This window comes from Neoarius graeffei, chromosome 4 (genome assembly GCF_027579695.1).
Source record: "Neoarius graeffei isolate fNeoGra1 chromosome 4, fNeoGra1.pri, whole genome shotgun sequence".
In the NCBI taxonomy this organism is placed as follows: Eukaryota; Metazoa; Chordata; class Actinopteri; order Siluriformes; family Ariidae; genus Neoarius; species Neoarius graeffei.
In genome coordinates, this window is record NC_083572.1 from 68,740,912 (window position 1) to 68,747,275 (window position 6,364).

Here is a 6,364-nt window from a genome sequence, read left to right on the forward strand (position 1 = left end):
GAATTTCTGTACACGTCTTTGGGAAGGATGCTAGGACGCTACAAGTTTTAGTATCTGGTCTAAACAAACCAAAGTCGCTTGATTCTCAATCCTCCCTGGTATTCTCTTCAAGCAGGAATCGCAGATCCATATAATTTACCCACAAATGTATTTATTTATTCAGCCCCCGTGCTCTGTGCGCGCGTGCACGGGTTAAATGTGACAAAATAAAGGCTTGTTCTTCTTAATTTACCCACAAATGTATTTAGTCCACTTGAAAAGTCTCATCTTCATCCGCTTATCCGGGGCCGGGTCGCGGAGGCAGCAGTCTGAGCATGGAAGCCCAAACTTCCCTTTCCCCAGACACCTCGGCCAGCTCCTCGGGAAGAACACCGAGGCATTCCCAGGCCAGCCGAGAGACATAGTCCCTCCAGCATGTCCTGGGTCTTACCCGGGACCTCCTCCCGGGGGGACATGCCTGGAATACCTCCGCAGGGAGGCATCTAGGAAGCATCTGAAAGAGATGCCCGAGCCACCTCAGCTGATTCCTCTCGATGTGGAGGAGCAGCGGCTCTACTCCGAGCTCCTCCCAAGTGACTGTGCTTCTCACCCTATCTCTAAGGGAGTGCCCAGCCACCCTGCAAAGGAAACTCATTTTGGCCGCTTGTATCCGTGATATTGTTCTTTCGGTCATTACCCAAAGCTCATGACCATAGGTGAGAGTCAGAACATAGATCGACCAGTAAATCGAGAGCTTCGCCTTTTGGCTCAGCTCCTTCTTCATCACGACGGACCAGTAAAGCGACCACATCACTGCGGAGGCTGCACCGATCCGCCTGTCGATCTCACGCTCTATCCTTCCCTCACTCATGAACAAGATCCTGAGATACTTAAACTCCTCCACTTGAGGCAGGACTTCTCCACCAACCTGGAGAGGGCAAGCCACCCTTTTCCAGTCAAGAACCATGGCCTCGGACTTGGAGGTGCTGATTCTCATCCCAGCCGCTTCACACTCGACTGCAAACCGCCCCAGTGCATGCTGAAGGTCCTGGTTTGAAGAAGCCAACAGGACAACATCATCCGCAAAAAGCAGAGATGAAATCCTGTGGTTCCCAAACAGGATTCCCTCCGGCCCCTGGCTGCGCCTAGAAATTCTGTCCATAAAAATTATGAACAGAACCGGTGACAAAGGGCAGCCCTACCAGAGTCCAGCATGCACTGGGAATAGGTCTGAATTACTGCCGGCAATGCGAACCAGACCCCTGCTCCGTTCGTACAGGGACCAGACAGCCCTTAGCAAAGAGCCCCGAACCCCATACTCCCGAGCACCCCCCACAGAATACCATGAGGGACATGGTCGAATGCCTTCTCCAGATCCACAAAGCACATGTGGACTGGTTGGGCAAACTCCCATGAACCCTCGAGCACCCTATGAAGGGTATAGAGCTGGTCCAGTGTTCCACAGCCAGGACAAAAACCGCATTGTTCCTCCTGGATCCGAGGTTCGACTATTGGCTGAATTCTTCTCTCCAGTACCCTGGAGTAAACCTTCCCGGGGAGGCTGAGAAGTATGAGTCCCCTATAATTGGAGCACACTCTCCGGTCCCCTTTCTTAAAAAGAGGGACCACCACCCCGGTCTGCCACTCCAGAGGCACTTTCCCCGACCTCCACGCGATGTTGCAGAGGCGTGTAAGCCAAGACAGCCCCACAACATCCAGAGACTTGAGATACTCAGGGCAGATCTCATCCACCCCCGGTGCCTTGCCACCGAGGAGCTTGCAAACCACCTCAGTGACTTCAGCTTGGGTAATGGATGAGTCCACCTCTGAGTCATCAGCCTCCGCTTCCTCAATGGAAGACGTGATGGTGGGATTGAGGAGATCCTTGAAGTATTCCTTCCACTGCTCGACAATGTCCCCAGTTGAGGTCAACAGCTCCCCACCCACACCGTAAACAGTGTTGGCAGAGTACTGCTTCCCCCTCCTGAGGCGCCAGACGGTTTGCCAGAATTTCTTTGAGGCCAACTGATAGTCTTCCTCCATGGCCTCACCAAACTCCTCCCAGTTCTGAGTTTTTGCCTCCGCAACTACCTGAGCTGCGGCATACCTGGCCTGCCAATACCCGTCAGCTGCCTCAGGAGTCCCAGAGGCCAACATGGCCCGATAGGACTCCTTCTTCAGCTTGACAGCATCCCTTACTTCCGGTGTCCACCACCGGGTTCAGGGATTGCTGCCACGACAGCAATCTAGGAGGGGCACTTGAAAAGTATACGGCAAAACAGCTACTGGATTTGGGACACTATGACATGCTGAACTATTTAGTATTTGCCTTCAAACTTGAAAAAATTTCGTGCCCCACTAATGCTTGAGAAACACTGGCCTAGATGACTCGCCAATTTCTGTCTGACAAACAAACAAACAAACAAACAAACAAACAAACGTAAATCATGATTTCAAAGATGGCAGAAAAAAGAGGCAATGAGTAGTGAAGGAACCTTGTTCCTTTTCAGAGCAAGGTGAGTGTTTTATAATAGTATTGTTCATTCTACAGGGTTCTGGTGCTTTGGGCTTAACCAGCTCCAGGAAATTGTTCAAATTTCTAACAGCAGTTAGCTAGCTGCCTGAAGTATTAATATTAGATCCATCTTGTGGACCATTTTGACCTTGTGTGTTTGTTGCAGCTGCTTCATTTATACAAAATAAAAAGGGAAATAAATCAAGATAAATCATTCCTTCAGAACAGAAAACTAAAGATTTGTGGGTATACACTGCTATTACATATACACTATGCACCCCAGAATTCATAATTACAGCCCTGCCTGAAACCTTACTGCAGGCTATTTTCCATGGTGAAATAGTCCTGCTTGTGTTTGTAAATGAAATATAACATATTTGATTGAAGCCGCTGATTGCTGAGCTCGTGCCTGAGGCACATCACAGGAGCTCAGAGCAATGTTCATAACTCAGAAAATCATTCCCAAGTCCTGTCCAGGATGCTACAAAACAGCACAGGCCTGAAAAATTCATGGAGTGATGTAGATTGGTAGAAGAGAAGAAGAAGCTTTTGTTCATCACATATAAATTACATCACAGCACAAATTATCTTCACATATTCCAGCTTGTTAGAAAGGTGGGGTCACAGCACAGGATGAGCAGACAGTGCCCTTGGCAGAAAGAGGGGTAAAGGCTTTGCTTAAAAACCCAACAGTGGCAGCTTTCTGGTGCTTGAACCCTAAACCTTTGCAAGCTGTAACCCAAAGCCTTAACCACTGCACAATCCCACCAGCTGTGTTTATAATTATGAACCTGGAGATAACATCATAACATGTCTTTTTGATTAAGAGGCACAGACAGAAATGGGAATAAAAAAAATATGGTTGGCCATAGATATGACTGACAAATTAAATTAAAAAAAGTATTTTTAAGCTTAGCCACCATGAACCATCAGAACAACTTCAATGGACCTTGATATAGATTCTACATCTCTGGAAATGTACTGGAGAGACAGTTCTTCTGAAAGATATTTCCTCAGTTCTGTTTTGATCATGGTCATAGAGAGCACCATACATATCAGTCCAGAATCTCTCAATTGTTTTGTGAAATGGTGACTACAAAGGCTACAACATACTATTTTGATTACTTTCATACTCCTCAAACCATTCAGTGAGCCTTTGCACCCTGTGAATAGTAACACTGTCATTCTGGAAGAGACTACTCCCATCAAGATAGAGATGCTTCATTATAGGATAAAGATCAAAGTCAAAGTCAAAGTGAACTTTATTGTCAATCAGACCTTGTAACAGAATTACACAGAGGATTGAAATGTGATCCAGAAATGTTGTCAAGTTTGAGGTAATGTAGTCCAGAATAGTAGTTCCAGAAATGTAGTCCAGAAATGTAGACAAGTTTGAGGTAATGTAGTCCAGAATTGTAGTTCCAGAAATGTAGTCTGGTGCAGTATGTAGTCCAGAAATGTAATATAAGGTGCAGTATGGCAAAGTGCAGAATAGCAGCATGGAGATAAATAAGTATTGTAAACTTGTAAACAGTGGGTGGTAAAAGAGAGCAACTGGACTTGCTTGAAGATTCTTGAAGACGTTTCACCTCTCATCCGAAAGGCTTCTTCAGTTCTGTCTGACTAGTAGGGAGTATCAGGTATTTATCCTCTCATGGATGAAAAGCTCATCTAAGGTGTCGTTGAGTCATCCTGTTGGTGTGGGTCACTGGGGTCTGAATGTGAATGGCCTCGAGAGCCCATGTTTACATTAGACCGTATCAGCGGATCATCAGATTAACGTTTTTAAAACGATTAGTGTGCACACAGCAACACCAATACACGATTTGCGTGCACACAACAATACCAATACACGGATACGCTCGGCTCCGCAGGCATCCTGCGCTCCAAATCACTCCGCCCTGAACAGCGAGTGCCCTCTGGAGGGTGCGCACTCCGGCCCTGCGCAGCTCACAGAGCGCGCGAGTGAAGCACACTAGCAGTGTTTTCGGGACTGAGCTGCTGTGTGTGTGATCCCAGCGCATATCACTTACCACTTGCAAGTGGAAGGATGGCAAGCCTAAAGACAATCATAACTACACAATGGGCAGTATTTGCATCAGTATTTGCAGTATTTTCATACTTTTATACTCTTTAATGAAAGGTGATACAAGGCGGAAGTCCGCGCCGTTTTTCAGCAGTTGCGTCACATGACCAACGCCAGCGAATCAGGAAGGTGGATGTCACAGTGACGTTGTCCAATGAGACGCCAGCTAGAGCTCAGCACAGCGTATCCGCGTATTCTGAATGTTTACACAGCACCGGAGCTGACACGATCTGGATTGAATACGTGGACCCTGGCGGATTCCCGTTTCCCGGCATTTCCAGGCGGTTTAATGTAAACGGACAGTGCATCCGCGAAGAAAATGAGACAGATACGGTCTAATGTAAACGTAGCCAGAGTCGTTAGGGTGATCAGTGGATTGACCATTAAGGTGATCAATGGAATGCTGATTCTTTCTGTCCTCCTGTATGCCACTGAAAACATCTGGATTTTGGTGTGCATTCAGTTGTCTGGGAAGTGTGCAAAGGACTGCATTGTAGGTGGCTGATAAATGATGTCTTAGACCCCCACCTCTGTTCAGTGATGGCCATTCCAGGTTGACAAAAATGGCTTCTTTAACTCCTCGCTCATACCAACGATCCTCTCTGGCTAAAATGCATACGTTGCAATCCTGAAAAGAGTGTCCTTTGTTGTTAAGATGAAGGTAGACAGCAGAGTCCTGGCCTGAGGAACTGGCTCTCCTGTGTTGAGCCATATGCCTGTGAAGCAAACAGGACAACGTAGTGTATGCAATTCAGTGCAGTGAGGAATGCACAGACTCGTATATTGGTGAGACCAAACAACCGCTTCACAGGCGTATGGCTCAACACAGGAGAGCCAGTTCCTCAGGCCAGGACTCTGCTGTCTACCTTCATCTTTGCTCTCTTCTACCAACCACAGATGACTATGTGACTGAAGCACCTGAATCCATGCTACAACAATAAACCCTCAAAGTTACTTAGACCGTTTCCTCTTGCTATCTTGTTCCAAAACCTATGGCCAGTTGGGCCTGCTTTACATTTTTATACATGCCATAAAGGATAGTATAATGTTAACAGCTTAACTGTATTATGCAGTAATCTGCCTGGAAGCATTTGCACTCTTTATATTTTTCCATTTGTTGACTCAGAATTTCTCCTTCATTTTGTCTCTGTTGGCAGTCGCACTTAGAAAAATCCCCAGTGCACATAGCTGGACACAAATTCACAATGTTGTTAGCATGGGTTAATTTATGGGTGTGTGTTCACAAAACAAATTAAAAAGTGAGGAATGAGTTGAGCTACAGTTTTAAACTACTATATACTCACTATACTTGGAGGAAGACGTACTGACAAGTGATATACACAGCTTTTCAGTTGATGACCAAATGAACGTACAAAGCTGAATGAATGAATGAATGAATGAATGAATGGGTGGCATGGTGGTGTAGTGGTTAGATTAGATTAGATTAGATTAGATTAGATTAGATTAGATTAGATTAGATTAGATTAGATTAGATTAGATTCAACTTTATTGTCATTGTACATGTCACAGGTACAAGGCAACGAAATGCAGATTGCATCTAACCAGAAGTGCATAGAGGTAAATAACATAAGTGTAATATACATAAATATAAATGTACAGGAATTACAGGGTATGGAATGGTATAATGATATGATATTTACAGTATGTTCAAAATGTGCAATATGAATGAACTGTAGTGCAATGGTATGATGCATAGATATTTGCAGTATATACAAAACACGGTAAGAATAAACAGCAGTGCAAATTGTGATAGTGCCATGAAG